This window comes from Myxine glutinosa, unplaced genomic scaffold (assembly GCF_964187855.1).
Source record: "Myxine glutinosa unplaced genomic scaffold, kmMyxGlut1.1 SCAFFOLD_662, whole genome shotgun sequence".
Lineage (NCBI taxonomy): Eukaryota > Metazoa > Chordata > Myxini > Myxiniformes > Myxinidae > Myxine > Myxine glutinosa.
Genome location: NW_027616757.1, coordinates 158,437 through 170,768, shown reverse-complemented (window position 1 = coordinate 170,768; position 12,332 = coordinate 158,437). Strand labels below are relative to the sequence as shown.

Sequence of the window (12,332 nt, the reverse complement as noted above, 5' to 3'; positions counted from 1 at the left end):
CCTGGAAGTCCTTGGTCTCCTTGTGTTTTACACCTCTCCCCCCCCCCCCCCCCTCTCCCCCCTGTTCCCACGCCTCCTCCCCCCAAGCCCTCTCCCTCCCACACTTCTCCCTGCTCTCAAATGTTGTGTTTGTGTGCTTCCCCTTCTCTACCCATCTTGTCTTCCGTTTCCTCTTGTTATATATTTTGTTTGTCTGGTTGATTTGTTTGTGAAATAAATGTTAGCTCTTTCACGAGCCTCGATTCAGTTTTCAAAAAAAAAACAAAAAAAAAAAAAACGTTTGCCGACGACACCAGAGCATTTGCTTACATGAGAACATTCAACGACATTAGAAGCCCTGCTTATGCGAAGTGAGTAAGGAAGGTTTTTTGCGTACAGACCAAGCTGTGCTTATGGGAAACATTGCTTACTGTGTGCCGTTTGCTTACAGTGCAAGCTGTGCTTACGGTACAAACTCCACCCTCATAAAACCCGTTGCTTACAGTAGAAGCTTTGCTTACGTTAAAAATATTGCATACATTAGGAAGCTTGCTTACATCGCAAGTGTACTTACATTACAAAGCTTGCTTACATTAGAAACGTTTTCGAATCAACGCCTTACATTACGAGCTCGAATTGGGATTATAAAATGTCCCTGTTGATTCAAAAACAATTCAGGGCCCGTCCGGGAATTGAACCCGGGACCTCTCGCACCCGAAGCGAGAATCATACCCCTAGACCAACGAGCCATGGATATGGATGGTGAACTTTCATTTCGTCCAGAAATTTGAAGGGGATTTGCACATTTTTGGTCACTAGCTTGAGCAACCAATTATTTTTGAGATCAACATCGGCCAAAGGGTCAACAATGGCTGAATTTCGAAAAATTGTCAATTTTTAACCGATCGACTTGAAATTTGAAGACGATTTGCAAATTTGGTCGTTGATTTCAACGACCAATACTTTGAGGTCAACATGGGCCAAAAAGTCAAAATAGGACGAATGATATGGTTGCATGTATGATAAATAAATGGTTGGGTGTATGATAAAGAAGAATTGATTAAAGTTTGGTGAAGATCCAGATCCAGGTGAAAGATTTTAAAAGTGAATCTTCACCATTGAGTGATGGGGGCAAAAACGATACATAACAGGAAATTTCAAAAAGTTGTGGACGAGTTACCATTGAGTGAATCTTCACCATTGAGTGATCGGGGCAAAACTATACAGAGCAGGATATTTCAAAAAGTTGTGGACAAGTTATGACAATACGAGGTGGATGAGTTGGGTAAGTGACAAGAACAAGCTGATCAGATTTTGGTTCAGATCCAAATCCAGATTTGACCTATTAGTGGGATACAAAACGTAAACTGTTCAGCCTGGCGGAGGTAACCACTCTTTGCCGAGTGCCATTCAAGTTACCTTGTATTTATATTGGCACCTGTTGTGCCCGAGAGAATACATGTGCCAACATTGCTTATGTTATAAACTTTGCTTACATTATAAATCATGCTTGCATGAGAAGGGGTGCTTACACTAGAAAAGTTGCTTACATTGGAGCATTTGCAAGCAGTAAAATACTTCACTTCCATAATAAACGTTACTTGCATTATAAAGTTGCCGACATAACAAATTCGGCTTACATGAGAAAATTCGCCAACATTATAACATTTGTATACAGCGGAAATTGTGCTTGCAAAACGAAATGGTGCTTACATTTTAAATATTGCTTACATTCAAAACCTTCCTTACATTATAAACCGTGCTCACATAATAAGCTTTTTATAAAGTTTGCTTTCATTGCAAAGCTTGCTGAAATAAGAAAGTTGCTTACATTCGAACATTTGCGTACAGTCGAACATTTTCTTACAGAAGAAACATTGCTTGCGTTATAGGCCTCGCTTAACTTATAAACTTTGCTCACATTATAATCCTTGCTTACATTATTAACCTTGCTAACAGTATATACTTTTTAGAAAGTTGCTTACATTACACATCTTGCCGAAATGAAATTGCTTACATTTGAACATTTGCTTGCAGCAGAACATTTGCTTGCATGACAAACCTTGCTTACGATGTATGATGTGCTTACATTAAAACTTTGCTCACATTAGAAACTCTGCTTAAATTATAAACTTGGCTTACACTATACACTTTGCTTGCATTCTGACACGTGCTTACATCAAAAATCCTGCTTAAATGAGAAACTTTACTTAGATGCGACCATTTGCTTACAGTAGAACATGTGCTTCCGTTAAAAGCAGTGTTTACGTCAAAAACAATGCTTACATATAAAATTGCTTACAGATAAAACGTGCTTCGGGTAAACGATGTGCTTCTATGATAGCCTTTGCTGAAAGGAACCCAGAGCTTACACGACAAGCATCGCTTACAGTATAAACTTTGCTTACAAGAAAATACCTCACAAATGGTGAAAGCGTTGCTTACAGTACAAGTTTGCTTACATTATAAATCTTGCTTACTTTAGCCTCTTTGCTTACATTAGAAACATTTCATCAGCAACGGCTTACATTACGAGCTCGAATTGGGATTATAAAATGTCCCTGTTGATTAAAAAATAATTGAGGGTTTGTCGGGAGTTGAACCCGCGACCTCTCGCACCCAAAGCGAGGATCATACCCCGAGACCAGGGGTGGGGAACCTTTTTCCTGTCGAGGGCCATTTCGATTTTTAGAACATCCTTCGAGGGCCATGCTAAATTATTGAATACATATATCGGACTCACCTAATGCGATGGCTGGAACTGTTTCTCTTTGGCGAGGCGTTTGGTGTCAGGTGGTAGTGATGATGATGTTACTCGCAGCTGGTTTTGCAGGTTTGGGTCAGTCAGTCTTGAGCGAAACCGAGTCTTTGCAAGAGTCAGTTTTGAAAAGAACTGCTCACAGCTGTAGGTCGTCCCAAACAGTGATGCAAACTTCAGTGCATGTCTCCTCAGAATGGGAAAATCCTCAGCATGTACATACAGTTTGTAGAACTCGAGCAAAGGGAGGACAAATCTCACACTCTTACTATGTCTCTCCGAAAATATCGACTGGACAACCCTCCCATCTACTTTCTCAACAATCCTCTCCAAGACGTTATGTCGCTCAAGCTTTTGGGTCTCACTATCTGCCATGATCTTTCTTGGGAAAACCACATTTCCAAGCTGGCCTCCAAAGCCAGTCGCCGACTGGGCATCCTCCGTCGTGCGAAGTCCTTCCTCGGCACACCTGAGCTCCTCACCACATACAAGGCTTTCATCCGCAGCTCAATGGAATACTGTTCTCCCCTATGGGCCGGTGCTCCTGCCTCACACCTAGCTCGGCTTCACGCTGTTGAAACCAAAGCTTTCAGAATTATTGGAATCTCCCGCGATGAAGCTATCTCTGAGGGCCTTTCACTCACTCACCGCAGGCAGGTAGGTGGTCTTTCTGTCTTCTACCGACTCCTCTCCGGCCTTGCTCCCCCAGCTCTCTCCGTCCTCTGTCCCCCAAATATTCCTACAGGTCGCACAAGATCTGCCAGCAACCCTCTGATGGTTAAACTGCCGAAATCTCGGCTCTCTGCTCACCTTCACTCTTTCATTCCTCTTTTCCCCCGCCTCTGGAACAAACTCCCCCACTCCCTTCAATCCCACTCCTCCCTCCAGGTCTTTAAAACAGCTGTTCACCACCATCTCTTATCATCCCCCATCCAAAACCTTGATCTTTTCTACCCCCGCTAATTCACCCCAGATCCACCTTGTTTGAAATTCCAACTTCTTTCCTGGAAGTCCTGGCAGTGTCCATATGTTTTATACCTCTGCCACCCCCCTTCCCATGCCCCCCCTTCCCATGCCTCCCCCCCCCCCCAAAGCCCTTTCCCTCTCACAGATCTCTCGATGTCTCCATGTCTCTCGGTCCCTGCTCTCAAATGTTGTGTTTGTGTCCTTCCCCCTCTCTCCCCATCTTGTCTACCGCTCCCGATGTTATATGTTTTATGTGTCGGTTTGTCTTTCTGTGTGATTAATGTTCGCTCTTTCACGAGCCTCGATCTTGTATACAAAAAATAATAATAATAATAATAATAATAATTTTTTTATAGATAGATGAATTGCCTCGCGGGCCGGATCAAACGGTCTCGCGGGCCGTATACGGCCCGGAGGCCGGAGGTTCCCCACCCCAGCCCTAGACCAACGAGCCATGGATATGGATGGTGAACTTTCATTTCGTCCAGAAATTTGAAGGGGATTTGCACATTTTTGGTCTTTGACTTGAGCTGCCAATTATTTTTGAGATCAACATCGGCCAAAGGGTCAACAATGGCTGAATTTCGAAAAATTGTCAATTTTTAACCGATCGACTTGAAATTTGAAGACGATTTGCAAATTTGGTCGTTGATTTCAACTGCCAACATTTTGAGGTCAACATAGGCCAAAAAGTTAAAATAGGACGAATGATATGGTTGCATGTATGATAAATAAATGGTTGGGTGTTCGATAAAGAAGAATTGATTAAATTTTGGTGAAGATCCAGATCCAGGTGAAAGATTTTAAAAGTGAATCTTCACCATTGAGTGATGGGGCCAAAAACGATACATAACAGGAAATTTCAAAAAGTTGTGGACGAGTTACCATTGAGTGAATCTTCACCATTGAGTGATCGGGGCAAAACTATACAGAGCAGGATATTTCAAAAAGTTGTGGACGAGTTATGACAATACGAGGTGGATGAGTTGGGTAAGTGACAAGAACAAGCTGCTCAGATTTTGGTTCAGGTCCAAATCCAGATTTGACCGATCAGTGGGATACAAAACGTAAACTGTTCCGCCTGGCGGAGGTACCCGTTCTTTTCCCGGTGCCATTCAAGTTACCTTGCATATATATTGGCACCTGTTGTGCCCAAGAGAATACAGGTGCCAACATTGATTTTGTTATAAACTTTGCTTCCATTACAAATCTTGCTTGAATGGGAAACTTTGCTTACATCAGAACATTTACATACATGTGAACATTTACTTACATTTTAATCATAGCATATGCTAGAAAATTTGCTTACATTACCAACTTTGCTCACAGTATAAACCGTGCTTACGTTATAAGCGGTGCTTACATTATAAACGTTGCCTCCATTACAAACCTTGTGTCCGTGACAAACTTTGCTTCCATTAAAAACGTTGCTTGCATTCGAACATTTGCTTACATTAGAAACTTTGCATACATTATACCATTTGCTTACATGACAGATCATGCTTGCATTATACACTTTGCTTACATTGGAAACGTTTCATAATTAACTGGTTACATCAATAACGAGCTCTCATTGGGATTATAAAATGTACCTGTTGATTAAAAAGATAATAATTGAGGGCTCGTCCGGGATTTGAACCCGGGACCTCTCACACTCTAAGCGAGAATCATACCCCTCAACTATAGGTTCTCAAAGTGGTCCCTACCGCCCCCCAGTGGGCGCTGGGAACTTTCAGGGGGGCGCCTGAGAGTCCACCAATTCAAATTTCAGCTCCAGTTCACGCCTGGTACGGGACAATGTTGTGGTAGACCTACTCTACCTCTCCGTTGACACCCGGGCCTCTACCCTCTGCCCTGACAGTGGGGAGCACAACCTCATTCAGCTGCTTAGTACTGAATGGACTGGATGGCCATCCCATGTGGCAGAGGTGCTGACACCATTTGCCCGGGTAAAAGAGGACCTGTCCTGCTGGAACAACACCTGTGTGGTCCGCGACTCTGCACTGTCGTCCCAAGTGCCTTGCGTGCACATGTTTTGAGGATGGCATATGAGGGTCACTTGGGCATAGTGAAGCTCAAACAGAGGTGTCGGGACCTGGTGTGGTGACCAGGGATCGACCGGGACATTTAAACCATGGTAAAGGACTGCGCCGCCTGCCTGATCAGCGGCAAAACCGGGCCTCCAGCTATGCCTCCCTTGCAGCCACTCATCTGTCCAACCCAGCCATGGGAACATATTCAATTAGACATTTGTGGTTAAATCCATAGTGTGCCTCATCACCAGCGCTTTCTGGTGGTGGCCTGTAACTGCACTCCAAATGGCCGGAAGTGACCCCCGTGGGGACAGTCACTCCTAGAGCAATAGTGGACATCCTGGACATGTTCTTTGCACACTGGGGGCTACCTCAAGCCATCACCACTGACAATGGGCCTCGATTCACCTCAGCAGAGTTTTCTTCATTCTTGGAGGACCGTGGGGTTCGCCACATCCACACAGCATTCTACCATCCCCAGGCTAATGGGGGAGTAGAGCGCTTCATTCAAATGCTGAAGAACAGCATCCTAGTACACCTGGCCCAGGGCTGCACTTTTCAAACGGCTTTACTCCAGACACTGCTACACTACAGAGTGACGCAGCATTCCACCACCAGGGTCTCATCACTGCACATCGGATTTTTATGTGAAAAAATAAAAAATTATTTTTTCACATAAAACGGCTTTTTTGCGCGCAAAAACATTATTTTGCTATTTTCGGAGAAAAAAAATTTTCGCCCTTTTTCGGGAAAAATAAAATAAAATGCCCTTTTTGGTCGAAAATGTCTGGCAACGCTAAAAAAAAATAGGGAATTTTTGGAAATTTTAAACTGCGATCGAAATTTTTAACTGCGATCGAAATTTTTAACTGCGATCGATCTCAAAAACAAAACGTTGCGTCCACTTGCGTGCGTTGCGTCCCCAGCGTGTACAGCAGTGAGGCGGTGTACTACAGTGAGAGAGTGTACACAAAGTGTGAACAAGTCTCCTATCAAGATGAGTGCTGCTCTTCGTGACAAGTGGCTGAAGGAATTCAACGCTGGCGGCGATGGGGCCACCTTCAAGTACGTGTCGAGTGACACGGCTTTCTGTCGAGCTTGTGAAAAGACTTTCCGGGCGAAGCAGAAGTCTGAGCTGGCCCAACATGTCCGAGGAGACCGCCACAAGAGCAACTTGGCCTTGAAGAAGAAGAGGACGGTCACGCAAGCCACCATGGAGGACTTTGGTGGCGGAAAGAGGCACAAGTGCGACGTCGTGGCTCAGGAGCTGTGCCAGGCCATGCTGGCCGCTGGCATCCCATGGTCGAAATTGGAAAACCCTGCCCTCCGGTCGTTCCTGGAGAAGCACATCACTCTCCAGATCCCCGATGAAAGCTGGATTCGAAAGCACTACCTCGACAAGTGCTACGACGAGGCCTTGGCGGGGATCCGTGCCGACCTCGGACAGCAGCCCATCTGGCTGTCCGTCGACGAGACGACCGATTCGGCAGGTCGATATGTGGCCAACATCATCGCGGGACGCTTGTCCAAGGAGGGGTACTTTCGTCCCCACCTCGTCCAGTGCATGTTTCTGGAGAAGACCAACTCCGGGGAGATCGTGCGTGCAGTCAATGACACGCTGCGCTATCTTTGGCCTGATTTCAAGCCGGAGTGCCTCAAGGTCCTCGTCAGCGACGCCGCGGCCTATATGATCAAGGCCGGCCATGCCCTGAAGGAACTCTTCCCGGACTTGCTGCATGTGACTTGCGTTGCCCACGCGCTCCACCGTGTCTGCGAGACAGTCCGAGAAATGTTCAAGGATGTCAACGACCTGATTGCCACGACGAAGAAGGTGTTCGTCAAAGCCCCGTCGCGTGTTGTCTTTTGGAAGGAGCAGCAGCCCAATCTTTCTCTCCCCCGGAGCCCATTCTGACTCGGTGGGGGACGTGGATCGACGCCGCGGTGTTTTACGCCGAGCACTTCGAGGCCGTCAAGGACATTGTGGACCAGCTGAACGATGACGACGCGATGGCAATCCGGAGTGCCAAGGACCTGTTCGGAAAGGCGGACATCAAGCTCAGTTTGGTCTTCTTAAATGCCCACGTGTCATTCATCCCGAAGATCCTTAAGCAGCTGGAGGAGGCCGGCATGGAGCTGGCCAAGGCCTTCCAGCTCCTTGATCAGGCCAAGGAGGAGCTCGAAAAGATCCGAGGCTGCCGTAAGGAGATCCTGCTCACCAAGTTCAAGGCGGTGCTGCAGCGCAATCCTGACATTGGTGTGCTGAGGACAGTGGCTTTGATCCTGGATGGAGATCAGCACGGATCTGAGGTCGGTGTGCCGGCTGGAGTCAAGCTTGCTGACATCCCCCTCTTGAGGTACTGCCCCATCGTCAGCGTCGACGTGGAAAGGTCCTTCTCCGTCTGCAGAAACGCCCTCACCGACCGCCGACACCGCCTCACCAAGGAGAACATTACCAAGATAATGATTTCAAACACCTACTTTAACCGTTCCTAAAAGGGTCTTGTCAATTTCTTATAGTCCTCTACTTATCAAACAATGCGGTTGCAATAAAGGTACCTGAATGTCATTTTTTACCTGTTTACTAGCCCAGAGTGCTTAATGTTGTGCAGGAAAAAGCTTACCATTTTTTGTTCTTTTTTTGACTGATTTCTGAAAAACTTGGTAATAATAAAAAATGAATAAAACGGGGGGAAAAAATATTTCGGGATTTTTTCACATTAAAAAAAAAAAATGCCGCTTTTCAAAACATAAAAGGCCTATTTTCTTAACATAAAAATCCGTAGTCTACAGTCATCACTGATGGTCGGCCGTGAGCTGCAGCTGCCCCTGGATAGGCTCCGGCACTCAGCAGCTCAGGCTCCGGCTCACAACACTCTGGCGGCGGTTAACAAGCACCAAGGCCAGATGAAGCAGTGCTTTGACAGGGCACACAGGGTTAAGATACCCCCCAACCAAGTCTCGGATTGGGTCAGAACCCGTCGCCCTCATCGTGACAACAAACTGTGATCCGTCTGGTCCTCGCCCCATCAACAGCCGTCAGCTGGACCGAGCTACATTCCAGCTGACTGATGGCTCCCGTTGGCATGCTCGCCAGCTATGGAAGGTGCCGGATGCTTCAGATTTCAGTGTGGATGCGCTTGCCTCCCTGGCTATACCTGAAACGTTGCTGGATGCACCTGTGACCCTGCCAGGCGTGCCTGCCACCCGCCACCCTGCCGGCTGCTGCACCACAGGACATGCCTGCTTCCCCATTGCCTGAGCTGCAGCCTTCACCTGATGGGCCTCAGCATCGGACTGCTATACGATGATGATGTTTTACGGGGCCCGCCATGTTGGGCTGGAGTTGACCGATGTTTTGTGCTTGATTAAAGCAGTTCGTTCGAAACTCATCTATGCGGCCGTGTGTCGTGTCCCTTCTTCAACACTACACATGACTCTGACTGTGTTCCTTCAGTTTGATGCTTGCTTTCTTCCAGTTCTGAAATCCAGAATTTGTGTGAAGGTCTTTCTTGAGTTTTTTTCCGAAAGTAAATAAATAATTTGACCTGCTGTTGCTTATACAAACAAAGAAAACCGTTAATTCCTCGTCTCACACAGAGTCAGCCACAGGTGCTTCTCTCTTACTTCGAAGCTGCAATTAAGTGGCCATCTACATACTACGTACGCAAGGGGTGTGAGACCTGAAATACAAGAAAAACAAGCATTCTGAGTATTGCGCTGCAATACATGTCCCCTACTGAAGTTCAAAGTGCCATAACTTTGTCAAAAATGATCGAATATGAAAATGTATGCACGGTTGATGCTGGTTTTCAAACTTGATCTGAGGTATGCTGAGACACGTGTGTCACGCCTCGCCTCGTTGATAAGCCCGCAAGGTCGCTCCGTGGAGCAGCCTGCACGTATTGCACTGTGTGAATTATATAATTACCAACTCACGGTCTGAGGTACTAGCGATTCAAGAGATATCCATTTAAAAAAAAAAATCGTTTAATTAACGATATCTGCCAAACCACGTGCCCTATCACAAATTCCAAAAGGACATTTTAGTAGACTGATATGCTGAACAGATCTGTGAAGTTTCCCCTTGATTGGATCAAAAATGAGGGAGGGGCTCGGTTTTAAAGGTTCATGCTTTAAAACGTCATAACTCTGAAACCATGTGATGCATGACGTCATGCTCGCTGACTTTTTTGTTCGTCATGGGTATGCGATTCTGCCTGCAAAGTTTGGCCTCGATCTGTTCAGCCGTTGCAGAGAAAAAGGGGTTTTCGTGTTTTCACGAAAAACAATATGGCGACCGAACCACGTGACCTGTGACGTCATAATTACCATTAAAATATTCTACAGACCGAGTCCCTCCTACGGTGAAAATTTGATCTCAATCGGTCCTATTATTGCAGAGAAATTGGTTTTTAAAGGGAATTAAAACTTAAAATGGCACTGAGTCAAGGATCATCAGAATTATTGTAGCGGCTGCCGCTGGGGTTACACAATCGCCTTGCACCTATCAAGGACGCGGAGCGATCACCAGGCCGGGCTCGTCCAGGACGCCCGGGCAGGCCCGCGCTCGACTTGCCAGGCCTCGGTCGGGACGCCCGGGCAGGCTCGCCCTCGGCTTGCCAGGCCGCAGCCGGCCCGCGGGGCCACGCCCCCTGGCGCCAGGCCTGGGCAAACCCCCTGGCGGAATAGATATATATTGCCGACCGTAAAACGTTTTTCCTAGAGTGCCTGAGTGTTTGATTCTAATAAAGCAGCTCAGATGAATTCAAGCTTTTTGTCGCGTCCATTCTTTCGATCGACGTGGGAGCCACAGCTCCTTCATTGGTGACCTACCGACATGGACACGGCAGTCGCCCTTAAACTGCCTACCTTCTGGGAGGCTCACGCGGCGGTTTGGTTCGCACAAGCGGAGTCCCTGTTCGCCCTGCGGGGCATCACGGCGGACGACACCCGCTTCCACCACGTGGTCGCTGCGCTCGGTTCAGCCACCGCAGCCCGCGCCCTGAGCCTCCTCGAGAGCCCGCCAGCCGCTGACAAATACGGCGCGATTAAGAAGCTTCTCCTCGATGCTTTCGCCCTCCCAGCGGCGGAACGCGCACGGCGCCTGCTCGATTTGCCGGAGCTCGGCGACACGCGCCCTTCCGAGCGAATGGACTACATGCTTTCGCTGCTCGGCGAGCACTCTCCGGCATTCCTGTTCCGGGAGCTGTTCCTCCGTCAGCTGCCTAACCCGGTACGCCTCGCCCTGGCAAGCACGACGATCACAGATCCCCGGGCCCTTGCCAGAGAAGCCGACAAAATCTCCGCCGCGGGACAGCGCATTGCAGCGGCGACATGGGACCCACCGCCGTCCGACGCAACAACCATGGCGCCCGAGCACCCGGCACGGTCGACGGCCGAACTGCCGACGCCATTGGCGGCCGCTCTACCGAGCCGACCACCTCCAGCACGACGACCGAGGCCTCCACCTGACCAAGCGTGGTGTTCCTATCATGCCAGGTTCGGACAGAAGGCCCGGACATGCCGACCCCCGTGCACCTTCGGCGGGTCGGGAAACGGCCAGGCCGGCGTTCATTACCTGCCATGAGCGCCGGCCACAGTCACACGGGCAACTTACTGTTCATCACGGATAAAGCGTCCGGACGGCGCTTCCTGTGCGACACCGGCGCCCAAGTGAGCGTCATGCCCGCCTCTGACCAGGACAGGCAATCCGCGGTTTGCGGCCCCTCCTTGGTTGCGGCCAACGGATCGACTATCCGCACCTTCGGCCCGCGCAACGTCACCCTCTGCTTCGGCGGCCAACGCTTCGCTTGGACGTTTGTAACCGCCAACGTGCCCATGGCTCTGCTCGGCGCCGACTTCCTCTGCGCACACGGACTGCTGGTGGACGTCCAACGGCGTCGTTTAATCAACGCTGAAACCTTCAGCTCCCTGGTATGCACATTGAGCAGCTCCGCGCCGACCGAGCTGGCATGCACCGTCCCGGCGGCGAACGAGTTTGCTCGCCTGCTCGCGGAGTTCCCGGCCCTCACGCGGCCGACGTTTTCGGCCGTCGCAGTACGGCATGGGATCGAGCACCACATACCAACCACGGGCCCGCCGGTCTACGCCAGGGCCCGCCGCCTCGACCCAGCCAAGCTTGCCGTTGCGAAGGCCGAATTCGACGCGTTGGAGCACCTCGGCATCGTGCGGCGCTCCGATAGCGCGTGGGCCTCGCCACTGCACATCGTGCCAAAGCCGGGGGGTGGATGGCGCCCGTGTGGCGACTACCGCCGTCTTAATGACGCTACAACACCCGACAGGTACCCGATCCCGCATATCCAAGACTTCTCCGCCCGTCTGGCGGGACGGGTCATTTTTTCAAAAATTGATCTCATACGGGGATATCACCAGGTACCTGTCAGGGCGGCCGACGTCCCTAAAACGGCAGTCATCACGCCGTTCGGCTTATTCGAGTTCTTGCGGATGCCGTTTGGTCTCAAGAACGCGGCTCAGGCGTTCCAGCGCTTGATGGACGGCGTGCTGCGTGACCTGCCGTTCCTTTTCGTTTACCTGGACGACATCCTCGTCGCCAGCACGTCCCGGGCCGAGCACCT

General features: G+C 49.1%; 1 non-coding gene across 1 annotated transcript; it reads right to left on the bottom strand.

Moving 5' to 3' along the window:
- Nucleotides 1–656: 656 nt before the first annotated feature.
- On the bottom strand, nucleotides 657–728 carry TRNAP-CGG (transfer RNA proline (anticodon CGG)). The gene has a single exon. It is a non-coding gene; the product is annotated as a tRNA-Pro (tRNA).
- Nucleotides 729–12,332: the final 11,604 nt, after the last annotated feature.